General features: G+C 38.6%; 1 protein-coding gene across 2 annotated transcripts in view; it reads right to left on the bottom strand.

Moving 5' to 3' along the window:
* Window positions 1-20,710, bottom strand: part of LOC129770731 (uncharacterized) — a 73,890-nt gene extending 53,180 nt beyond the window's left edge. Inside the window, exon 1 of one of the 2 annotated variants that reach the window (XM_055773752.1) lies at window positions 20,457-20,709. The gene's annotated coding sequence lies outside the window, so the exon portion shown is untranslated. Of the gene's footprint in view, window positions 1-20,456 lie in introns of both variants that reach the window. The other variant, XM_055773757.1, reaches the window with a different exon arrangement.
* Between the last annotated feature and the right edge of the window lie 6,963 nt (window positions 20,711-27,673).

The raw sequence follows: 27,673 nt of genomic DNA on the forward strand, positions 1-27,673 counted from the left end.
GAGTGCAAAAAAACCAGCGAAGTGTTCGGTAATGGTTATAATGGATTTTCTGTGAAATGTCGAAGTAAAGTCATTTGTACTCCAGTTTACGAAAAAATACTTCAAATTATCATTTGCATGAATAATAACAGTAATTCCCAAATCACATATTTACATATACGTGGCATAATAGCTATAATATTAATAAACGATAAACCACATTTACACGTTGAGCCTCGGATTGTTCTTGCTGCGCTTTCAATTCAGTCCGCAACAGAAGCATTTGCACAATATCAAACGCTTCTAAAGATGTTTATTATATGAACAAAAAATAGTCAGAGATTCGTTTATGACAAATGTTCATCATGCTAAATTGCTATCGTGTATGTTAGAAGTTCATAGTTTGAGAATTGATTCGGATAATTTCGAATTTAACTGAAGGCCTTAATTCGCTTTACCAGATAAGATTGCTATTTCTGTAGTACGAAACGTGTAAGTCTTCGAAAAATTCCTCAGTGTCACTCTGCAGACTGCCTATTGGGCTCAGGAGTTTGGTAATGGATCCACGTTTCACCCATTGTCACAAAACGTTGAATGAAGTCCGCTCAATTACGCTTCAACAACAGCAATCCGGCTGTTGAATCATCAACGCGCCGCTGTTTTTGGTCGGCGGTCAGCAAACGTGGCACTCATCGCGCGGATAGCTTTTTCATGTCCGAAATGTTGTGCAAAATGTATCCCACTCGTTCTTTTGTCGTGTCTACGTGCTCAGCTAACTCGCGTAACCTCACTTAACGATCGTTAAAAACGTTTCGATGCACTTGTTTTACGATTTCTGGATTCTTAGCCTCTTTTGGCCTTTCAGAGCGAGGTGTATTCATCTATGTGGTGTTGGTAGAATATACCCATGACTCCTGAGGGCGAGCATTGTTCGTAATGGATCGCAAAGTCCGCGGGAGTGGAGACGAGTACCCAGTATTCTGCAGTGAGGCCAACTACTGATGAGTGGCTCGAGTTTGTAATCGAGGAGAGTTATCGAGTTCAACGTGTTTAAAGCCCCAGGCAGTTTCATCTAGAAACCTAGAAACGTCTAATTTATACAAATCATTACTTCTATCTGTCACACAACCCAGGAATTCCTTCCCAAAAACCAAAAAAACCATGTTTTTCATTCAAACATTGTCATTTTTGCAAATTTTCATGAGATCAGAACGCTCCTCAGCAAGTGCGGGTGCCATCGATGAAAACAAATGGTAATCAAAAGGAGCCAAGTCTTGTGAGTAAGCCACATAAGGTAATTGATCTCAATTGAGCAGCTCAACCGTTTCCCTGGCCGATCTTGCTCGATGCGACAGGACATCAAGAAAAACCATTTTGTATTGCCATTTCCGTTATGCTCGTTATTTTTGGAGCTTTTAGCTTTCAACAGTTTCATCTGTTTTCGGTGTCTTCAAACACTTCCGGTGGCTTTATACATTCCTCGTTCCTCACAACAAAGACCTTAATTTTTCCAGCAACATTCTATGCGAACCACTTTTAATCTAAAAAAAAGTGTTTTTTTAGTTTAAACCAAAAAGTCAGCAATGTTTGCAGGTCGTAGTTCGTAGTTCGTATATCGTATTTGTAAATGAATAACTGTGTCCTACGTATGAACACACACAAAAATCCAAACACGAGATTGCGTGTCTTTGTGATAATTACTAGATGACGAGCGTAAGACGAGATAGGTACTACTTTCTCAACAACGATTGGCTCGTTTTCAAAAGATTTAAACTGGTTTGTAACTGTGGATGAGACTTTGTTCACGATGATCCTGAATAGCGACAGCAAGTTGCCGAGTGAACTGAATCCGATTGTTCAGATCTGTAGCAAACAAACGAACCGAGAAAAACTCCAAGAAGGTGAAGGTTTTTGAAAGTGATCTGTCTTTGCGACGTAAACTGAAGATCTTTCGGAAAATCACTACAGCGACGGGTTACATGAATCGTAACAGTATGAACCATCGTGCTTGTTCTCAACTCGAGTTCTCGATGCGCTTCAGCCACCATTCTCTTCAAATGAGAGAAGAAATTCCCGCAAATGACGATAATTTGGCATAAAATGATATATTTTCACTCAACCAATAGTATACGCAACCAAAACAAAATCACTAATATATCGAAGCGTTTATGCGTTTACCATATGTCTAAGTTTGGTTCACGACATTTTAAATACGTCGAAATCGACCAGCACTTACTGCTTACTGTATCTATTGATAAGCAGAACATAGTGGCAAGCCAAATACTTTCTAAAAGTGTTATTTCAGTTCAAAACATGCGCGTGTGTCACATTTTTGGTTCATCGGAGTAGCGCATATCTCATACATTTTCTTGTAGGGACGCTCTCATTCCGGGAAAACGGAGATAATGGAAGTCATCGTTCAAATTCGGTCAGGTATATGAGTAGCCCAGAACTAAAATATCAGGTCCATTAGCAACCGACTACACCGGGGTACACTTGTGTTCAAATTGTCAAAATTTCAAACCGTGCTACAATTTCCAAATGCTCCGAATCCACTTTTTTTTCAAATAAATTCTACTCACATACCACCGTCATCAGCGTGCATTTATATTTGGCGTAGGGGAAGTGGGGGCATAGTGGTCACCCTAAGGAAGACGCCCATTTCCAGCGTCTACAAACCGCTTCAATTCCCGTTTCTCGAAAAATATTATAGTACAACTAATTGTTGTTCAAGATAGCAAACGGCTTTTACTATAAAATCCAAAATAGTACATTTTTCGTCATTAGAAAAAAAGATGAAAAATCGAACTTTTTTTTACTTGGAGGTAAAGTGGTTAAGATGATGATGATGGTCCCGCCTCCTTCCCCTACAGAGGTTTGAGCAAGACGAGTTATCTAAAAGATAATTTATTTATTTTTTCTCAACATTGAAATCAGTTTAGCAAACACAAAAAAAACGCACTGATTTTATTCACAGATATAAGTTCAAAAAAATTGCAATTTCCAAAGACAAGCCAATACTCAGTCATGTCCGCCACAGAGCCGATACGGTCCCGACGAGGCCCTTGCAGCCAAAGGGTCCACCAGAGCACAAGTCCAACCGCCAGCCTTGCTTTGGATTGACAATGAATATCCTCATTCAGAGAAATCGAGAAAATTTCCTTTACGAAAATTTCCTAGACCGGCACTTAAAAATCTTTCAATTTAATATCCTTTATATCTGTGGCACGCGCGCGACGCTCAAACTTTTGTAGACTACTTTTATTTTTTTTTTCAACTAATACAACTATAAAAACAACAAAATAAAAATAAAAATAGTCCATCATCACCAGTCCATCATGACAGACATAATAGAGATCAATACTAATTAAAAAAAAGATAATTTAAAAAAATTTTAGATAGTCTACATAATATAATCCGTTCAAAAAACTTCGTCAGGTTACTCAAAAACATTGAAAAACAAACTACCAAAAATTGTCCACATTAATTATCCGTTCGTATAAAACTTCGTCAATAAAAATCTTCGTCATAAAATTAAAAAAAAAATCGTTCGACTGTTAATAAAACACAGTTTTCACGTGTGAAATACAGTGCCTCTTAAATTCTGTAAGTGTTGTTGCGCATTTAATATGTCTTGGCATCGAATTGAAAACATTTATTCCTTTGAAGTACAACGAATTTTGTGAAGCACATGACAAGAAATTAGGTGTTCTTAATTCATTCGCGTTTCTAGTGTTATATCTATGGAAATCACTTCCTCTTTCAACTCGATCACACAAATATCGAGGCAGCAAACCGTGAACTACTTTAAAAATGAACACCATAGTTAAATAAACAATTCTTTGCTTCACGGATAACCATTTTAGAGCGTCCAGCATCAAAGATGAGGAAGTGAATCTATTACATTTTAGAATCAACCGCATTATTTTATTCTGCAAACGCTGTAATCTCGATATTTGTGTATCATTGGCTAAAAATAATATGGAAGAACAAAAGTCTAAATGAGGAGAGATGATTGATTTGTATAGCTGTATTTTACTGCACATAGTTAAATCGTTTTTCAATCGGCATAAGATTCCATACTTCTTGGCAATTTTCCTGATGACATTGTCAATGTGAGTATTGAACTTGAGTTTGTCATCAATAATCACGCCAAGATATTTAATCTCCCGAACGCGATCAATGGTCTCATCATCAATTATAATAGAGACGTTTTCATTAGAACGATTTCGCGAGATTACCATAAATTTAGTTTTATTTATATTCAACTTCAATTGCTTATACTTCAACCATCTACTTAAAGAACGCAAATCTCCATTCAAATATAAAACGACCTGATTCAAATCATTAGCTGCAATGAATAACACAGTATCATCTGCAAAAAGGTTAATATCACAAAATCGTAAAACTCGTCGCATGTCGTTGATGTACATAATAAACAGAAGTCACCCGTACATATCAAGCTGAATGGGATAGATTTATGCGTTTTTTCGTCCAAATTTGTTCGAATCATATTTGAGATAGTAGGTAACAAGCTTGGCGTGTTCACCTATAATCTCAATTTAAATTTTCTCATGCATACTCTCTCTTCAAGAGCAGAATGTGATGAGGTATATCAACTTTAGTAAACAGAACATTGTAAGTCGTTTTTCACCTATGGCCACTTTGCCCCAAATCATCAAAGTTTTGTCTATGATAATTAATCGTTGAAATTAAACAAAATATCTGTTCACCTCTCCTAGAATATGTGAAGAGGCGTCCAAACTGATGATTTGTCCAACATATCAAATTAAACTAAATTTCACGAGAAATTCCTTAGATACCATGCGGACAGAACTACGGCCGAATGGCTAACGAGAGCAATTTCTGCTTTTATTTATATTTTGACATGCGACAGCTCTACTGAAGTACAGGGTGACTCAAAAGTCATTAAATGCTTCAAACATAAGGTGATTATCAATACGGCATCTATGGTCAATAGCTATACTACCAAACAAGCAGGTGACCACTTTGCCTCCCATGACCAATTTGCCCCCACTACCCCTATGTATGCCTTCACCATACAGCAGGCAAAACTAAGATCATCAGTAAATGGTAAACTATTTAGTCGACATTTTTTGTCATTCATTCCATTCTGTTCAATTAACTGACTGCTCCAAAAATAGATTTTTGCTTTTCTTTGCCAACCGATGTGCATGTGGTTTGCAATGTTGTGTACACCACCGTGAGTCGGGATTGACACAGTAGCGAAACTTCAGAGCGCTTAATGAACTGAACGAGGCGATTATTTCAGAGCCTGGACAGATAACTATCAATTGAGGCTCGCTGTGTGGCTTGAATTCAATTACGTTTTGATCGTGGATAGAACTTGTCGCAGGCCTTCCTCGACATTGACCCTCTAACTACTACTGCTGAAATCCATGAACGTGTAGTTGTTCAACTACATGTCAATAAATTATCCGCAGGGATGTTTAGCAAAGCTATTGAACTTGCCCAGACTGGTCAGCTAATGGTTCGAAGCCAATAATAAGGTAGCGTGCCGTGCACGAGAGCTATTACACACGACCGGACCGTCTACTTCTACTGCCAACTAGCGTTTAAATAGATTGTATTTTTAGTGCGACGCCAGCCGATTCGCAAGTTCTCCCGGCCGGTAAATTCTACAGGTCGCCCACACCCGAGTGTCTATTGTCGATTTCATTCTTCCTCTTAATGCGTAAATATTTACCACTACCCTCCTTGTGTGAAGGACTTCCTATGGGCGGTTAGAAAAGTGACGATTTGAAAGTGAAAACTGAAAATATTTCCGAGCTACATCCACAACAACAAAGTCCATTGAATTGCAAAATATTATTCGCGTGTTGGCAGCGATCCAAGAATTGCACGAAGTTTATAGCATTATTCATCACAATATGGGTTGAATTGGATGCATATATGTAGATTAACTTGTTGAGGGGTTATTTTTCTCAAATCGTGCCGGACCAACAATCTCCCAATCATCCCAATCTGTGACAATGTTCGCTGCGTCCGGCGCTCTGCTGTCCCTGCGTCACTAGTCGTCGCTGGTCGAAATCGGCCAATTTTGAAAAACAACCGTCAGCACAATACCACATCGAATTTGCTTCTCCAAGTGGAAAATTCCACTGCGATTTCTTCAGCGTTCTTGTTTGTTTTTTCGTCGATTCACGTTCGCCTTTACGTCCATTACGTTAAACGATGTCCGAACCAGAGATGGATGCGATTGGGGGAATTGCTGTTTCTCATCAAACTCATATCAATGTCGTATAGTTTCCACGAAATTCAGTTAACATTTAGTTTGGATGATACTGCGATAACTGCGAAAAATAACGTGAAATATGTACGATTGGATATCTGCAATTTAAATTGAAATAACAATGTCGTGGTCTATACGTTGCTATTGATTGAACGTCGAACTTGCCAAGAATTTTGTAATCTACGGAAAATCACATCATAAATTCAATTATATATCATGGAAAAAACTCCTATAACAAGTCTTTACAACGTAGATTACTTGATATGTGTATAAATTAATATATTAAAAATTGAATGCTATGTTTATATTGAATAATTGACTGGCAAATATATGGATATGCGCAAACCCTCGTGGACCACAGCCTCGTGTAGGTAATCTTCGTACACGGTATCAACAGGTATCCTTCGGGATGATCAGTGAGAAACTACCCTCAATGAATTCATATTTATCGAATACCTTTTTTTACCATATAGTGAGCACGGGGGTGCTATAACTGGTTGTGTCCCATTCACCCGAAAAACGTTTACCCGAAGCACATTTACCCGAATGTAACAAATACCCTAATGCAATATATACCCGAATGGACATTTACCCGAATGAACATTTACCCGAATGCAACGTTTACCCGAATGCGACATTTACCCGAATGGGATGTTGACCTGAATGAAGAACGAAAAACTCCGACAAATCAGTTTATAAGTTTTGTCGAATCTGCTGTTAGGAAGTTACGAAGTAAACTGAGAAATTGTAATGAGGAAATTCGAAAAAGATGTTGAAGACTTCGCTTTGTCATTTTTAGAAATTAGTGTAGGCAGAATTGACATGCTTCTTTCCTTCCCGTATTGCTCTTTAAGACCAAGAGATCATTCAGAAATTAACATGAGTTATGAAATATTCCGAAAATTAAACAGGTAACTTTAACATAAATTTTTTTAATGAAAATGTGAAAAGAATAGATATGAAAAAATGGTACTTACGTATTTGCCGCCGCAGCGCAATTTTTATCATGAGTTTATTATTTCGTGATGAAATTTATTTTGAGATCAATGTAATGGGGGCGAAGTCCGCATTTAACGAGGATAAGGAGTCGAGGCGGCACCAAGCCGCCGAGGTGACGCAATCCGAGTAGGCCGCCGACCCGCCATCGGAAGCGGCGTCATCTCGCAAACAAACCTGTGTTCCACCGATTGCCCGGTTTGTTTGAAACATAGGAGACGATCCTTTAGTCAGGTCCGACCGAGCGTCGGACTGCATACGTTTACCTGGTGCATTACGTTTGCCCGGTTAATTATGCATGTCATGCATTTTGATTGCCTGGTTGCAAACGTGATGCACCAGATAAACGTATGGCGTCCGACGCTCGTAAACGGGCTGCGTCATCCATAAGAATGGATGGACTTAATAATACGTTATAAAACTGCATTCTTTCACTTTTCATTATTTTGAAAAGGATTTTATTCAATGCCAGTATTTCTCGAATTGTACTTCCCACGAAAAATACTTTTTGAATGGAAATGAAAGTATGAGACAAATATGATCTTTATATAGCACTGATCAGAATTAAATATACAAATACAAATACAAATATAGTAAAATTTGTGTATTATTTGAATATATCCTTCTCTTGGGTAAGTGTCGCTTTCGGTAGATGTTACATTCGGGTAATTGTTACATTAGGGTAACTGTCGCATTCGGGTAAATGTTACATTCGGGTAAGTGGCACTCTCTCAAGGTCGTAAGACCTTGCCAGTTTATGCTTGGTCGTACTTTATATACACTATTGGCTATTAGTAATTATCCTTATTAACTGGAGTGCCACTGTACCTTTTCAAAATCACGTTTCATGATACAAGTTCGGTGTCGATACTTGAGAGATATGCCGATGAATCGATTTGTTTGTTCCAATCAAGTTTCTGAATTCATTCGAATGTCTCTAATCTGCAAAGCCAATTTGAATTTTAAGCAAATCAAATAAATCATTCGTGAAGGATCTTGTAGAATTGATTCTAACAACTTTGCTGGTTGAAACGAGACTATCAACAATTTCCGTTTTTCGTTCTGCGGTGTACTTGTCAGTCATTAGTCACATAACAACATTGGCAATAATTTATTGTGGTCTTGATAAACAAGCGAACATTAGTTTGCTGCTCCAAAAATAAAACGGTAGTACGGATTGCGGTGGTTGTTGGATGCCGTTTGACCACTATTTCTCGCATCAACAAATTTTCTCGGTATTCAGCCCCGAAAGCCCGGAAGTGGACGTCCGCGATCTACGCGTATACAAAAGGAGATTCGATTGGTTTTTGAGAAAGTTGTGGCCCCAGCCCTTTGAGACCTCTACCAGAAGGTTCATTACGTCTTTCAGCAGGACAGTGCTCACCACACCACACGGCGAATATCGTCCAAGCATGATGCCCGAAGAATTAGACAGATTTTCTCGATAAGATTTTGTGCCCTACCAGCTCTCCGGACCTCAATCCCCGGGACATTTATGTATGGTCCTACATGCCGCAGAGCAAAAATAAAGTGAGCACTATGAACCAATTTAAGAAGCTCATTTCCAAGATCTGGGACGCGATGCCGACGGACCAGATTCTTTTGAGAAACGTCCCAAGCTCGTCATACGTCATGTTGTAAAAGTTTTCAATGAAAATTGACACTGAAAAGAATAGTCTTGTCTTTTAATTTTTTCAACGCATTTTCAAAGTGTATTCGATCTTATTGAACAACCTGGATATGAAAAGAGATGTCAGATGTGGAGTAATTTTTTCGACGCAGGGTTACGTCTTTCGGGAACATATTGCAAGAACAATTTACAAGAACGTGTATTTTTAGTGAAATCGTATTACTCGAGCAAACGAAGCCTTAATGAAATTTTGTCCTCTTATGGTAAGATTTTCAACATTTCTCGTCGTCGATTACTGTCGATTAATGTCCTAAAATAAGCCTTATTTTCGTTTTTTTTAAAATAAAAATCGGTTCACTTTTGTAGAAGTTATTAAAATTTGTTGTGTAAGCGTTTGATCTGAAAGACCATGTAGATAATTGTATGTTCCACGAAACTAACTATCGGATAATTGAAACAAGTCAAACATTATCTAAACGAGAATCCCGCGCTCTGATTGGTCGATTGCTACAATTTGCTCATTTCATACGAATATGGAACTGTGCAATGTACAGTAAAACCTGTTTTTGTGCGGTTTTTCTTGTGCGGTTTTTCTTGTGCGATTTTCTCTTCTTGTACGTTTTTTTTGTGCGGTGTATGAAAAGAAGCATATTTGACGAAGTTATCGTCCATTTAGTTTTTTTCGATGGTTTATATGCATTTCAGTGCGGAAAAAGCATATTTGCGTCTCAATTATCCACTTCTGAAATCATTCCCCTCCTCTCATCAAATGCATGACAAGATTTGACATTTTTGCATGACAAGATTTCTAACAGCAACACGTTTCGACATGCAACTAAAAGCACAAAACAGCAACGCGAAACCAAAAAGGCAAAGTGTCCCGTCGCAAAGCAGGGAAACAAAAGGAAATTGAACGGTGAATAGTGTGGAGTTGAGTTATTTTCTTGAGGGAACTTTTTGTATGCGGTCCCTATCTACCGCACAAAAAAAGTTTTTTTCAAAATGTGCACCGAACACGATTTTTTAAAGCTGCTGGTGAAGTTTTGCACGATTTTTTTTATGCGGTCTCTATCCCACGCACAAAAAAAGGTTTGCCTGTATTATGCGTTTGATTTTAATTTCTGCTGCGCCAAACCCACGTTTCGATTGGTTCAATTTACTCTCTAACAGTTTTGTCATCTAAAAGGAGCAAGCAGCGATTAATTTTACTCATGCATAATTATTCCAGTGTTTCAGGTTCATTCGGTGTCTGTCGTTCGCATCGAAAACACGTGGTTTTACCGCTCTCGCTTAAGTCAGGTAAATTTCAGGCAACTTTTGGTGTATTTCCATTTACGTCACACGTTCCGGCGTGCTTGGTGGATATCGCAAAGAAAAAGAATATGGGGCGTCAGCAGTGGCGTAGTGTGACCGGGTGACACCCGGAACGGGCTTCTAGGGATCATTGATTGTTTCCATTTTGGAATGAGAAGTCAAATTTATCGAAACAAGAAACGTATTTGTTATAATATTTGATAGGACGAACAAGAAATCACGAGTTGGTTTATTTTTGGATGTCAAGATGTTACTTGAAACGAAGCTGATATTGTAGGAGCGTTTCCCGGTAATTGTGCTTTCGCTCGCTTGTTGGTGGCTCGATGGAGTGCGCAAAAATAAAGGTACGAGGCTCAACGTGTTAAGCATGTCTGACCCTTCGTTGACAAAGCAAATTTTTAATTAAACTTAAAACAGCTTCAAATTTAAATTCTGCTTCCAGGTAATATTTGGAAGCGTTTCTTGGAAGCCCTCTTCATGATGAACTGTAACACATCCTATGCAATCTAATGATTGGCATCATTGAGTTTAAGTTTGTCAAATCCACTCTTTCAGTGTTTGTCAGATACTCATAACGTTTGCATTAAAAAAATGGACAAAAATTGTCGATTTTTCATGAGTTTACCTTCACACGCACTGACGAAACTACCCATGCAGCATCAATCATAGTAACCCATGAATCAGTAGAAAAAAATTGACAGATCTATCATTCGAACTCTAACCGTGATGGCAAAAGCAGTGAAGCTGCTCCGTTCAGAAGTGTGCGCGTTCAAAGAACGGTACCCCGCCGCTTCGAAAACGGACATTGTGCGGCACTTTGTGGACGCCGGATACGCCCGTTCCGCCATCTACAACATCTTGGCACTATTGGGCAACAATCAGAGCCTCGAAAGAAAGCCCGGTTCCTGACGGCCGACGACCTTGAGCGACAAGAAGTTCCAAAGGATTGAGGGAAAAGTGGCTACATCGGTGAGTACGCTTGGTCGTCAACCGACCAAACAGAGAAAAATTACCTGGCGAACATGGACATACATGTCAGGAAGCGGAAGTCCCGTCCACTGGTCCCGGAGCTGCAGGCAATGGCGCAGCGGAAGCGGCTGAATAAGATGGACATGATTTCAAGATTATCGAAGAGTAAGGGTTAATTTACAGGGCTTTCAAGAACCATGTGGTGGTAAAAAATGCACATATGATACTCATATACATTGACAATGCTGATATTAGGATCACAAACATTCAGAATGCTGATATCAGTATTTTAGCATTAGAGATGCTGAATTAGTGACACAATATGGTTATAAATTAATGTTTATGTTGAAAATGTTTTCACTTGCACAGCGCACATTGCACAATTCTATTTCAAATGTCTTCACACGACACAAAAAAATGTCTTCGCAATGATTAGAAAATATTCAGTTTTCTGATAATCGACACAAAAAAAACTTCAGCGGACATTCACCGATAACTACACAAGATAACCACGATTTGTTCAGAAGCAATGATAGCAAACATAGTTCGAAATATCTCCAAAATGTCTTCACCAAATTAGATTTTTTTACAGTATGACATATCTGAGTTGGGTATCAGCAATGGGTCCGCTTTTTCATTACTAAACGTCAGAACGATCATTTCTTTTTGTAACTTGGATTAGATTAAGGTTCGCTTTGAGAAGAATTTTGGGTTCGCACCGGTTGAACCTGAATAATGAACAAAAATGGTATAAGATGCTTTGGCTTCAATTATAGTTTTGAGAAATTTTGGCAGAATTTGTGTAATATGTGAGAAGTTGTACCAAGGCTTGGTTATAACGTTCAATCACTCGTTGTGAAGACAATGTTGCTTACGAAGCAACTGTGAATATAGTCAAGGCAAAGTCATTAGTATTTCTTATTAGTATTTCTTCTGTATTTTTTTATTGCGAAGAATATATTTTATTGTTTGCAAATACTACTACTAGAGACTAATAATAGTGACTACTGCGAACTGAAATAAATAGAATAAGTTTAAGTCAATGACTAGTTCATTTTTTTTACAATTGATGACTTGGATGATTTCACCCTAAATGTTTTGTACAGGCGAGTTGACAGTGATAGGAACTCATCTAACAAGCCTTACCGAGAATGTATCGGTGAAAAAGGCAAGGTCAACACCAAACCTTACTAAAACCAAACCTTCTCAAAGCTAACATCTAAGTTCAGTAACTCCACCGATGTCCACACGTAACCATGCATTTATCGAGAAAACTTGCGTGTCTGAGAATGCCGGTTGCTATGTACACGAAAAAGACATTCCGAAAAAAAATGTCATGCTCCACTGCCGTTGTTGATTGCATTGATTGTGACTGCTACTGCGCTGTTGCTCTCACTGCTCAATGCGATCATTGCTGAGGACAAACTTTGAATGGCAAAGTAATAACTCTAATAAAGTCAGCAGATAGCGTGTATGTGCAAAAATAAAAACTTGTCCGCGCTCGGCGCCCTTGATTGCCCTTGACAAAAGTTTGTGCATATACACGCGTATAAGAAACTGGATATTAATTTGTAAAATAAATAAGTTCATCAGAAAATAAATCTTTCGTACTTTCTGTTATGTAATGCAAACACCACATCACGTTTGTGCAGCGCAGATGGGGAGCGATTTTGAATTGCAATTAGCTGAATTCATTTCGTCGACTTGTCAGACTCATATGCAAATGCTGCAACGCCTGGCAGTTGTTTCACGTGGAACGTGAGTGACAATATGTTACTCTTTTAGAAGAAGACGCAAAAATAAACTTGGGGGCTATTCGGGGACGCCTAATTCTCGTTCTCACCACAAACCTTTGGTTGTGATTCACATCAAATTGAAAACAAATTGAAAGTTCTCTCCAGAGGATTTGGAGTGATTTGCTGCCGCCCGACGTTAGCTGTCATACCAGATTGCATTTCAATTGCGGAGGACAAACACGCGCCCTTCCATAATGTAACGCGTAATTATGTGTTTATTTATTGCACGGCTTTGCCTAACTGGGCTGGGGTAATCCTCAATGTGTACACGGTGATATGTATAAAATGCACGTAGCTTATCAGAACTTCGTTGGTGTTGCGAGTGTGGAAGGATGTGGGTGTTGTGAATCACACTAATCACGACATGCCGTCACTGCATATAGTTACCTGCAGATAGATAAAATAGATTGCAAAACGTTTTGTTTAAAAACCCCATCATTGTGATAGGTCATACTTATTTTGTATATTTCACTGCACTTGAATACATTCCGTCGTTCTCAAACGAAGACGGTATATGCCAATATTAGTAACACTGGGATTTTCATAGGTTCTAGTTAGTTTCTGTCTTCAGTATCATAAGCAGCAAAACGATTGTGCAATGATGATTACCATTTTCACATCACGTGTCTCTCTCACGATCAATTTACACTGATAACGACCCCGTACCCGTTGCAGGGGCTGTATATTTTATTCAATTTTATAGTTCACCCGTCTGTCATTACGATTCGGTTAATAGTGAAATGACACAGCAGCTTTTACGGACAACATTCCTCCATTGTAATAATAGTGTCGCATCACGCTTTCATACCCATTCATATTCGAATAATCTAATGAGGCGTATTCCATTTTCCACTTTCCGCATCACGCTACCAACCATTTCAACGCTGGTCCTTATTATCCTTACATAACACTTTTTCGTTCACGTGATTCTGCGCTGTATTTACCACATTTTTGTATACATACTGAACGAAATTGCTGATCAATGACCCGTCACTGCTTGTTCAAGTAAAATAATTGTACTATCTGTTTTGGAACCTATATTTACTACACGAATAATGTCGCTAAATCTGGTCCAGTTGAACACTCTATCCTCATTTTATGGAATGAAATAATACGGAACAGGCAGTTAGTAGAACGAGTTGTTCAATTCTGAACTCTGACGAACATCTTTTACTTCAGCCCGGATATGGATACTCATTCATTTTTACAGATTTGTTCGACTAAAAATCAAAATCACAAATTTACACGGTATTTTATTCCGCTTGTTCCGCTCTTTTCTAGCTTATTTGCTCACCTATATTGCTTTATGATTCATTCCACAAAACTAAGAAGGCAGATAACTTTTAGGATACTTCTTCTTGAATGGCGTTAACGTTCCCTGTGGAACTTTTGTCTCAAGTTAATGCATACTAGCGTCATTCAATAATACTTAATTGAGATTTCTTAAGCCAAATAAAACGCCATGCATGTATTCCGAGGAGCAAGCTCTTGAATACGCGTGACCACAGTGCAAGTTGAAGGAAATTTCTTTGACGAAAAATCCCCCAGCCAGAACGGGAATCGAACCCGAACCCCGGCATGATAGTGTGAGACGCTAACCACTCGGCCACGGGTGCACAACTTTTAGGATACATGAAACATAAAACTATGCAATATGTATCATGATGTGAACTCGTCATTTTACAAAAATACATAGGGAAAGTGCGGGTTAGATGGACAGTGGGAGTGATATGGGTATATGATTGATTTGTAGTTACATTTAACAGGCATTCGACATAATTTCATACCATAAACTGCTTCGTATCGTATATTACAAACCTGTCCACCCTCGTTATATGTCCGTTTTAACCGCTTCACAAAAATGTTCTACGTTTCGGTCTGTTATAATTTCATTGTTTTTAACATTGGAAAACACTGTTTTTTGAAACATTCGATTAATTCGAAAAACAGTATATTGAATTGCAAGAAACTGCATGTTTTGAGGAACATGAGTTTTCAAAGATGAAATCGAAGTTCTTCTAAACATGTCCATACTCGGCCAATTCCGCTATTAGGTAGGATTTTATGTTAACGTGGGACTATGTCGTGGTGTTTGTTCACAATGGAAATCTAAACACTGAACATGCAGGAAAAATAAAAGATTTCTAGTGCTCATAACTCGAGCATTTCTTAATAGATCGTAAATATCGCATCAATTGATAGGAAATATTTCTACGCATCTATCACTATAAATAAAATTTTATTTTGACGTAGGACTACGTCTTTTATTTCTATATAGCGGAACCACTCAACGAGAAAAAGTAACGAAAAATTAATAGATTTCAAATACATATTTCTCAATTACGTTATTATGATATATGACATACTATATACGATTAGATAGGAAATTTATGCAACATTTTGTTTGATAATAACACAAACAGTGAAGATAGTAAAATAAACAAACAATTTAGCGAATAAAGTGAACATATTTTTTCAAGATTTTATTCGTTGCTTGCGCTGTGGGGAAAGAACAACAAACATGTTTGCAAACAATTCGGCCCTCCATGGCAGAGATGGAAGAAACGTTTGTAAACTGCACGAAAGAACTGATTCGCCAAATAGATTGAGCGAATGGTCATCCGCCACACGAATTGTTTCCGAATGAACTGACTAATATGACCTAACAAAACGCATGTAACGCTATGCTTATTTTATTAATGTATGCTCAATTTTGAATTTGAAATTAGGATTGATCCCATCATTGCAATTGAACTAGATTTCCGCTTTTAATTTTTTTTTCGATTAATGCTTTATTTTAATGCTTTTTTAATTCATGTGAAATAATTATATAATTTCTCTTTATCAGAATAAAAACTGGAGTCGAGACACTTGATAAATTGGATAACCAAATAATTTTATAGTGGGAAATCAAATTGAAAAAAGGTTCAAATTTGCTGATAGCAAGCATCTATCAGAATTAAAGGAGAGGAGATGACTTCATGGCGACATTCCTTCATCCTTAAAGCCTAGTTTAAAAGGTTGAAAGTTGAATGAATTTTATTAGACCGGTTGTTGTCTGATCATATCGCGCTCAATGAACGTTTCTCTCATGTAGGATATGATATTGGGTAATCTGGTAATGTCGAAAAATGCAGTGAAAGCTTGTTACTTGAGAGGTTATACTCACGCAATTCACGATATCATATCCAGAAGTACTAAAAACTATGGATGGGTTATACCTATGATATAACCGCAAGGTTGACGTAGGACTGCCGTTGGCTTAGTAATCATTTGTGTTTCTTCAATTAGTAATAATCGCATCTCGGATGTTCCTCATTGGGCACGATATCGCCACTGCGCAGAACTATCTTTTGTGTGTATTGATTAAACTAGTGATTGAATGAAACAATTTACGAATTCAATTGCAAACAGCTCCCAATTTAGGTCAAATCACGCATTATTGTAGTAGTTATCGCAGCGAACAGTTATCAACATTTTGCCTAATCATCGAACGGTATGCTTAGAAATTCAGTGAGCTGGCAACATGAAGGGATATCTTCCAATGCAGTCTTGAATAACTGAGCCAAAGCGTTGCATTTGTACCCGCTTTTGTATACCGTGTTAGCAATGCCGATTTATCCAGGCTCCATGGTTTTGAAATCTGTGTTAGGGAAACATTCCGATTTGCATAAACGCAAGCGAGTGCAAAAGTACCTGCAGCTTGCATCTATTTTGCCATGCCGATTTCCTCAGGCTCCATGGTTTCGAAGTCTGTGTTAGGGAAACATCCATTCATCCCTGCGATCGTACCTCTATCGTTGCGCAATCACAACTGAGTGGATTTCCGAGCGGTGCTCACTTATATACCGATTGGTGATTTCAATAGCCTGTTTTGAAAGCAATTTTAAGGCCAATTAAACAAGTTTTTGGATCAAAAATTAACAAGTATATAACGCGTAGACATTTTATCTTTCGAATGAAGTGTTTATCATACCATTTCGTTCAGTTGTTTAGGAGCTATTCACGCTCAAAATCTCGGTCTCCGGCGTAACACTTTCGTTTTCGAAACATTGATTTTACACCCCTGTATAAAAATAAAAAACGTAGTCCTACGTCAAAAATAGTAATTCATTTGGGCACCTACACTTACCCAAATTATCTTGTTTATTTCCCTTTCTCTTCCCTATAAAAATGCAGCTTCCGTTGGAATCAGTTCAATCCACACAAACTTCACTTGGCCTCTAGGCTCAGAGCCTTCTACTTTTTTGTTGAGATAAACAATTGAATAATGTTGAAATGTCAATCATTAACTAAACGGGATAAATCCAACGTTTTGATTGGCCCGATTTGTGCTTCTCACATTGTACCGACCAAAAGAAGCAAACAGGGTAACAGCGGATCACAACTTGAAAACAAGCATATATGGTCGGTGTTAAGTCGGACCGGACTATGTGAAATCTTTATGATCTCGAGACAAACGAACTTGATGTTTAGTGCTATAAACGGTTGTCTTTGACTAGTCAAAACAATTTCGATCCGTTATTCCTGCTTTACGCTTGATTTTCCAAATCTGATAAATGTGGTATGTAGCTTACAAAATACTAATCCTAATGCAATTAATAACTCGATGCTCTTTCAAAGGTATTACTCCAACTAACTCCGACCAGTACAACATCCATATCAAAATTTAATACGACCACCAAGGTTTAATTGACAGCCCTCGGTTTACTCCTACGTCGCTTCGGTTGTGACCAAAACATTACCCATCCGTCTTTTTGTTTACATTTCAAAAATACGAACTTTGCTTGAAATAGAAATACATCTATTAGAAACTCAACTCAGATTCTGCCCGCAAATGTTAGATGGTGCTGTAATGGTGCTATTGTGCGTATAAAGAATCTGAACAACTGTGCATCGAGCTTAAAAGCAATGGCCGAACTCTCGACGCTTAAGAAGGTAGTGGCAAATTGCGACAAGACGCCCTAAATACGATCCCGGCAGCTAAACATGACTATGCTAACGAAGTTCGATGGCTGACTCCAACTTTCGCGAAAGTTGATTAGACTTGTTCCTTGTTTCAATAGCCTTAAAATTGCTTTCAAAACAGGCTATTAAAATAGTCACCAAGAGCCTGTTTGTGCATCTTAGGCCAGAAGGGAATCCATCAGGAAGAGAGTGATGCCACTGAAAAGGCGACCAAGAATATCAGCATCGAAAAACGGTTCCGCTTAAGGTACTGGAGCAGCCGCCACACACACACATATACGTGCTTATACCAAACCATGCACATATACCAAACCTTCTCTCGATTCAATCACGGACAAAAAGCATACTTGAGCGATATTCTGGTGGTGAAACGCATTCATTTTTCGCGAGGACATCGACTGGACGAGCTGAACGAGTTGAACGGCGAGGGATCGAGTGATTCATTACCTGACCTGACCTGACCTGAAACGCATTCAGTTTGTTTCGAACTATGAGGGAGCGCAGAAAAGCCGATCCATCAGGAGGAGAAGTGAAGGCGACCAAGAGAGTATCAGCATCGAAAAACGGTTCCCCTTGAGGCATCGGAGCAGCCGCCACACACACACATACACGCGCGAAATTCTTTCCATTTGGTTGCTATCCAGCATCGAGAAGATTCCGAAAAGATGTCATCGTCACTGAAAAATAATCTTCCAGTTCTCCTTGGAATTGAAAAATACATTCAAGCGAAAGAGTTTATTTTAAAGTTTTATATCCATAAAACACACATAAACAACACAATCCCCGCTCTACGCGCACTGGCAAACGATGTTTACTCAACAATTTCTCAAACGAGAAATGGGTGTTGTGAGAAAGGATGAGCGGACGCAAAAATTATGTAGATTGATTTGATGCAACAGATATTTTGCCTGTTGGAAATGGAATACAAATCATATCGCAATACAAGCAATGTATTATGTATTATACAACTTTTGTGTGATTGTTTCTTTTGCTGAATATTGTGCCTCCAACGTAACGCTCTCGTTTTCGAAGTCCTCCAAATATTCATTTATTCATTCATTCAGAATTGATTCAGATGCAACTAAAAACAAATGATCAACGGTAGTCCTACGTCACCCTTGCGGTAATACCACAGATATAAACCACTTCCTGTTTTTTGTTCTATCTTTATTTTTCCGCGAAACTTATTTTTTGAACGACCCTCGTATAATTCTGCCAAGCTTGGTTGCAGTGTCAAAAATCATCGGATCTATTCGATTCTCAATATAGTTGAATTTCGTTTTGTAATATAACTGGTATCTTGGGATCTAAATCTAATAGGTGCTCTGCCAAAAACAGTGTTGACTACTCTCTTGTGGCAAATGTAATGATGTTCCCAGCCAACGCAACCAAATATTGGGTTCTGTACAACGATTGAAAGGCCTGTTACAATTTCTCATCCATATAACGAACATCTATTTTCATAAATTTACTGATTTAATTCTGCATTCGCTGTAGTATTTTAAAATTATAAGGAGTATATATTATTGTGTTCAATTAAGAATTTGAAAAGTCAATCAAAAGTTCAATAAGGTTGTCGTATCTATTGCACATTGTATTGATTATTTGGAAAGGGACAAAAACAGCAATACAATTTTAGTAAGAGAAGCAACCTATTAGATCTTTTCGTAGGGTCATAATCTGTAATTGGTAGAAAATCGTGAGAAGCCGGATAACATTATGATAATCTCTTCGATTATTATTTCAATTTGCGTATCACATTTACGGCATGTGCATTTCACATCACGTGATTTCACTTAACGATCTTGGGTTAGGTTAACACAACTGTGTGCACGAAAATAGGAATACAAATATCGCCACAGGCTTCTGATTTCCAGCTCCATCCTTTACGTACACAAGTTTCACAACTTCATAAATCATTCGAGGCGGCAGGATTCCATGCGTCTTTCCCTATTCCTATTACAACTCTGACCACGACATGGCAGAATGTTGAGAACGACCAAGTTATATAACAAAATCTTCATCTCTTGCCCTATTACAACACATCTCGTTTTTGTTCTTCGATTATTCGTTTGTAGGAAGGAAGACGTAGGAAGATGGACAGCATCGCCAATAGCTTACAGGAGAGTGAAAAATCGAATATGTGGTTGTCCTTGCTCTTTGTCCGGATCTTAACCTCTTTTTACTACCATCATTGCAGCTATAAACTTTTGATCAATATGATAGTACATTTATCAGTATTCACAAGATTTTCACTACACTAAGGTATAATTGCGTTCCAACGAAAATTGATGATGGGACAAGCGTTTCAGATGAAATCAATGGACATACGAGGCAGACTCCACACAGCTTTATTCTTTTTTATAGCTCGTGGTTACTAATTTATGAATAGAGTTCAACTAAAAAAGAAGTAACCAATAAAATTAGAAATTTCACTTCTTCACCGGAAAGCTATAGCCTAAATGGACAAAACTCCCTTCACTATGTATGCATAATTTTCACTATTTTTTCACCAACACGCTTCTCGTACCTCTCGAACGGAAAACTCGATCCAAATATAACTTTCCTGTACACCACGGAGTGCTTTCGTTTTACGGGAGTTGGCGAAAACGTGTCTGTTCTGCTTTTTTCCTGCCTCTTAACTCAGAATAAATTGCCGCCCTGGATACAGTATGGTATACTTGGTAAATGTATTTTCGGTTTTAGTTTTCACAATCACGAGTTAAATATACTTTTTAGTTCCAAGCAAGTCTGAACTCTTCCGATGACCGAATGAAACTGGCCCCTTCGAGTTGTCGAATATTCTCTTTTGCTATCCCGCACACAGTGGAAAACTCGTTCATTCAAGTCTCTCACTCTCTGTAGCTGCGCTCAAATGCGCGCTGCCGCATGAACTTTTACATTTTCAGGATATTGTTGGCATCAGGAAAGTGCAATGTTTTGGAGAATTGGCGATTTGGCGTCGTGCACAAATTACGTAACGCGATAAGGGTGGGGAGGGGGGTCGAGGTTGCGTTACTTTCTGTGTATTAGAGGTAGGAAATTGCGTTACGTAGGGGGGGAGGGGGTCCAAAATCCGGATTTTTAGCGTTACGTAATTTGTGCACGACGCCTTTTCTATTTTTCAATTAATATGAACTCTTATTCCTCGAGGTGTTTTTTGCTCACGTGAACCAGCAATTCCAGACGATTTTGGTTGAATTAGGAGAGCGCTTTTTATGTTCTTTAAAATAATTCATACTAAAAAACGGATGCGTTATATTTATGACAAACCGCAAGATTGACGTATGACTACCGTTGGTTTGGTAATCATTTGTTTGTATTGATTAAATTATTGATTGTATGAAACAATTTCTGAATTCAATTAAATTCAACATATTGACTTCGTAGGTAGGAGTTTGAACAAATCCCATGTTAGGTCAATGCGTTGTTCTTCACGTTCTTCATTACAAGTAAATTTAACGAATATGTCTTACCGTCCGTTATTATTTTACGTATGGCATGATGGCTAGGACTTTTCTTTCATTCATCGTGGACTTTCTAAATGTGTGAACGAAAGAATTGTCAAACGATCATTGTAAGTTTTACATTTCTCTCTGAAGTTATTGCATCTCCCAATTGTACGTAATTCTCGAACCGCAAATTTACTTGATTTGATGAACTTCAGGCGCTCAGTTTCGATTTTGTCCCCCCCCACCCCCGATGTAACAATAAATGACACAAGACGTGACGATCAAACCACTCGGCCTAATGTCGTGCTAATTGCCCTTCATCGATTTGGGATTTTGACGTGGGACTATGTCTAACCGGAATATATGGAGGGTAAAATGAAAACCTAAACGCAGAACATGCAGGAAAAAATGAAAGATTTCGAATGCTTATAGCTCGAACATTTCGTACTGGATAGGAGAGATGTTTGCATCACTTGATAGGGAATATTTCTACGCATCTATCGCAACTAACAAAATGTTGTTTTTCATTAGATAAACAATTGAATAACTGTAAAATATTAGGCGTTATCTGAACGCCCTAACTGCATCGTTTTGATTGGCCCGATTTACGGTTTCCCTAACACAGCCATCAAAACCAAGCAGCCTTGGGGAAATCGGCATTGCAAATACATGAAAGTATGGGGACTTTTGTTCTCATCGAAAAATGTTCCCTAACACAGACTTTAAAACCAAGCAGCGAAATCGGCATTGCAAACACACGAAAGAGCCTAGAGGCGAGTGAACTGAAAAGTTTAAACCCTCTTTAAGCCAAAAAGAAGAAGAAGAACACACGAAAGTAGGGGGAGCTTTTGTTCCCACCGAAATGTGTTCCCTAATAGAGATTTCTAAACCAAGGTGCCTGGAGAAATCGGTATTTCAAATTCATGCAAATCGGGGGTATTTTTGTTCCGACTGGAATGTGTTTCCCTAACACAGACTTCAAATCCATGGAGCGTGGGGAAATCGGCATTGCGAATTCATACAAATAGGGGGTATTTTTGTTCCGATTGAAATGTGTTTCCCTAACACAGACTTCAAAACCGATGTTTCTGGGGAAATCGGCTCTGCAAATAAATGCAAACTGCGAGTACTTTTGTCCTCGCTTGCCTTTGTGCAGAGTGGAATATGTCTGTCCTAACGTGATCTTCTAAACTTAGGAACCTGGGAAAATCGTGCAGACACTAGAAGCGAATGAACTTCCCAGTTTCAAGCAAATTCGAGATTCGAGAAGTATGTACACTTTTGGGATGTAAACTTCAGAGGGAAATGTAAAATAAAATAATCGTTTGATAATTTTTTTTGTCTTTATTGGAAAGATTTTCAGCCTTAGGCTGGTTCATCAAACGTTTGATAATTCTTCCGTACATATATTTTGTTCTAGTCATCATACCAAACGTAAAAGGTCCGTCATTAAATTTACTTGTAACGAAGAACAATCAATCACAATAAACGAATTGACTTTACACGGCATTTGTTCATTTTTTGACGTAGGACTACGTCTTTCATTTCTATACCGGGGTGTAAAATCAAAGTTTCGAAAACGAAAGCGTTACGCCGGAGACCGAGATTTTGAGCGTTAATAGCTCCTAAACAACTGAACGAAATGGTATGATAAACACTTCATTCGAAAGATAAAATGTCTACGCGTTATATACTTGTTACTTTTTGATCCAAAAACTTGTTTCAATAGTCTTAAAATTGCTTTCAAAACAGGCTATTGAAATCACCAATCGGTATATAAGCGAGCGGCGCTCGGAAATCCACTCAGTTCTAATTGAACAGCGATTGGAGCATGTTGTCGCTGTTGCGGTGAAGCTCTTTATTTATCATGAAAGCGCGGATGAACGGTGTCACCAAGAGCCTGTTTGTGCACCCTAGGCCAGAAGGGAATCTATCAGGAGGAGAGTGATGCCACAAACGGTTCCCTGGGAAGACATCGCTACACACACATACACGCGCGGCTATTAACAGGTGGTTATCGAGTTGACATTAACCACTGGTGGGCTTCCAGTATCGAGGAAAATGTGGAAATATCTAATCGTTACTGAAAATAATCTGCCAGTTCCTTTGGGAATTTTCAAAATATATTCATGTGAAAGAGTTTAATTGAATGTTTTCTATCCATGTAACACTGTGACCAAATATGTTTCAATCAAGTGCTATTAACAGGTGGTTATCGAGTTGGCATTAACCACTGGTGGGCTTCCAGTATCGAGGAAAATGTGGAAATAACTAATCGTTACTGAAAATAATCTGCCAGTTCCTTTGGGAATTTTCAAAATATATTCATGTGAAAGAGTTTAATTGAATGTTTTCTATCAATGTAACACTGTGACCAAATACATTTGGTATTGTGGTTTTTCAAACAATCGCAATTAACAGGATAGCTTCAGAAGATTATTCTTCCCCATCAGTAGGATATTTCCGTATCCAATATTGTATGCGCCCGCAATCGATTATTGCTCAGTCGCCGAAAGTTCCGAGCTCAGAGAGTTCATTCCCCTCTAGTTTGCCTTCCAAATTGCCATCGTAAACCACACCTTCTCTCGATTCAATCACACACAAAAAGCATACTTAAGCGATATTCTGGTGGTGAGACACATTCATTTTTCGTGAGGACATCGACAAGACAACATCGTTGCCTAACGTGCTGGAGGAGGTGGACGGCGAAGGATCGACACATACACGCGCAGAACTCTTTCCGTTAGGATGCCATTCAGCATCGGGAAAGTTCCGGAAAGATCTAATCATTGCTGGAAAATAATCTGCCAGTTCCTCTGGGAATTTTCAAAATATATTCATGTGAAAGAGTTTAATTGAATGTTTTCTATCCATGTTACACTGTGACCAAATATGTTTCAATCAAGTGCTATTAACAGGTGGTTATCGAGTTGGCATTAACCACTGGTGGGCTTCCAGTATCGAGGAAAATGTGGAAATATCTAATCGTTACTGAAAATAATCTGCCAGTTCCTTTGGGAATTTTCAAAATATATTCATGTGAAAGAGTTTAATTGAATGTTTTCTATCCATGTAACACTGTGACCAAATACATTTGGTTTTGTGGTTTTTCAATCAATCGCAATTAACAGGATAGCTTCAGAAGATTATTCTTCCCCATCAGTAGGATATTTCCGTATCCAATATTGTATGCGCCCGCAATCGATTATTGCTCAGTCGCCGAAAGTTCCGAGCTCAGAGAGTTCATTCCCCTCTAGTTTGCCTTCCAAATTGCCATCGTAAACCACACCTTCTCTCGATTCAATCACACACAAAAAGCATACTTAAGCGATATTCTGGTGGTGAGACACATTCATTTTTCGTGAGGACATCGACAAGACAACATCGTTGCCTAACGTGCTGGAGGAGGTGGACGGTGAAGGATCGCCACATACACGCGCAGAACTCTTTCCGTTAGGATGCCATTCAGCATCGGGAAAGTTCCGGAAAGATCTAATCATTGCTGGAAAATAATCTGCCAGTTCCTCTGGGAATTTTCAAAATATATTCATGTGAAAGAGTTTAATTGAATGTTTTCTATCCATGTTACACTGTGACCAAATATGTTTCAATCAAGTGCTATTAACAGGTGGTTATCGAGTTGGCATTAACCACTGGTGGGCTTCCAGTATCGAGGAAAATGTGGAAATATCTAATCGTTACTGAAAATAATCTGCCAGTTCCTTTGGGAATTTTCAAAATATATTCATGTGAAAGAGTTTAATTGAATGTTTTCTATCCATGTAACACTGTGACCAAATACATTTGGTTTTGTGGTTTTTCAATCAATCGCAATTAACAGGATAGCTTCAGAAGATTATTCTTCCCCATCAGTAGGATATTTCCGTATCCAATATTGTATGCGCCCGCAATCGATTATTGCTCAGTCGCCGAAAGTTCCGAGCTCAGAGAGTTCATTCCCCTCTAGTTTGCCTTCCAAATTGCCATCGTAAACCACACCTTCTCTCGATTCAATCACACACAAAAAGCATACTTAAGCGATATTCTGGTGGTGAGACACATTCATTTTTCGTGAGGACATCGACAAGACAACATCGTTGCCTAACGTGCTGGAGGAGGTGGACGGCGAAGGATCGACACATACACGCGCAGAACTCTTTCCGTTAGGATGCCATTCAGCATCGGGAAAGTTCCGGAAAGATCTAATCATTGCTGGAAAATAATCTGCCAGTTCCTCTGGGAATTTTCAAAATATATTCATGTGAAAGAGTTTAATTGAATGTTTTCTATCCATGTTACACTGTGACCAAATATGTTTCAATCAAGTGCTATTAACAGGTGGTTATCGAGTTGGCATTAACCACTGGTGGGCTTCCAGTATCGAGGAAAATGTGGAAATATCTAATCGTTACTGAAAATAATCTGCCAGTTCCTTTGGGAATTTTCAAAATATATTCATGTGAAAGAGTTTAATTGAATGTTTTCTATCCATGTAACACTGTGACCAAATACATTTGGTTTTGTGGTTTTTCAATCAATCGCAATTAACAGGATAGCTTCAGAAGATTATTCTTCCCCATCAGTAGGATATTTCCGTATCCAATATTGTATGCGCCCGCAATCGATTATTGCTCAGTCGCCGAAAGTTCCGAGCTCAGAGAGTTCATTCCCCTCTAGTTTGCCTTCCAAATTGCCATCGTAAACCACACCTTCTCTCGATTCAATCACACACAAAAAGCATACTTAAGCGATATTCTGGTGGTGAGACACATTCATTTTTCGTGAGGACATCGACAAGACAACATCGTTGCCTAACGTGCTGGAGGAGGTGGACGGCGAAGGATCGACACATACACGCGCAGAACTCTTTCCGTTAGGATGCCATTCAGCATCGGGAAAGTTCCGGAAAGATCTAATCATTGCTGGAAAATAATCTGCCAGTTCCTCTGGGAATTTTCAAAATATATTCATGTGAAAGAGTTTAATTGAATGTTTTCTATCCATGTTACACTGTGACCAAATATGTTTCAATCAAGTGCTATTAACAGGTGGTTATCGAGTTGGCATTAACCACTGGTGGGCTTCCAGTATCGAGGAAAATGTGGAAATATCTAATCGTTACTGAAAATAATCTGCCAGTTCCTTTGGGAATTTTCAAAATATATTCATGTGAAAGAGTTTAATTGAATGTTTTCTATCCATGTAACACTGTGACCAAATACATTTGGTTTTGTGGTTTTTCAATCAATCGCAATTAACAGGATAGCTTCAGAAGATTATTCTTCCCCATCAGTAGGATATTTCCGTATCCAATATTGTATGCGCCCGCAATCGATTATTGCTCAGTCGCCGAAAGTTCCGAGCTCAGAGAGTTCATTCCCCTCTAGTTTGCCTTCCAAATTGCCATCGTAAACCACACCTTCTCTCGATTCAATCACACACAAAAAGCATACTTAAGCGATATTCTGGTGGTGAGACACATTCATTTTTCGTGAGGACATCGACAAGACAACATCGTTGCCTAACGTGCTGGAGGAGGTGGACGGTGAAGGATCGACACATACACGCGCAGAACTCTTTCCGTTAGGATGCCATTCAGCATCGGGAAAGTTCCGGAAAGATCTAATCATTGCTGGAAAATACTCTGCCAGTTCCTCTGGGAATTTTCAAAATATATTCATGTGAAAGAGTTTAATTGAATGTTTTCTATCCATGTTACACTGTGACCAAATATGTTTCAATCAAGTGCTATTAACAGGTGGTTATCGAGTTGGCATTAACCACTGGTGGGCTTCCAGTATCGAGGAAAATGTGGAAATATCTAATCGTTACTGAAAATAATCTGCCAGTTCCTTTGGGAATTTTCAAAATATATTCATGTGAAAGAGTTTAATTGAATGTTTTCTATCCATGTAACACTGTGACCAAATACATTTGGTTTTGTGGTTTTTCAATCAATCGCAATTAACAGGATAGCTTCAGAAGATTATTCTTCCCCATCAGTAGGATATTTCCGTATCCAATATTGTATGCGCCCGCAATCGATTATTGCTCAGTCGCCGAAAGTTCCGAGCTCAGAGAGTTCATTCCCCTCTAGTTTGCCTTCCAAATTGCCATCGTAAACCACGCCTTCTCTCTATTCAATCACACACAAAAAGCATACTTAAGCGATATGCTGGTGGTGAGACACATTCATTTTTCGTGAGGACATCGACAAGACAACATCGTTGCCTAACGTGCTGGAGGAGGTGGACGGCGAAGCATCGACACATACACGCGCAGAACTCTTTCCGTT

This window comes from Toxorhynchites rutilus, chromosome 2 (assembly GCF_029784135.1).
Source record: "Toxorhynchites rutilus septentrionalis strain SRP chromosome 2, ASM2978413v1, whole genome shotgun sequence".
Taxonomy (NCBI): Eukaryota; Metazoa; Arthropoda; class Insecta; order Diptera; family Culicidae; genus Toxorhynchites; species Toxorhynchites rutilus.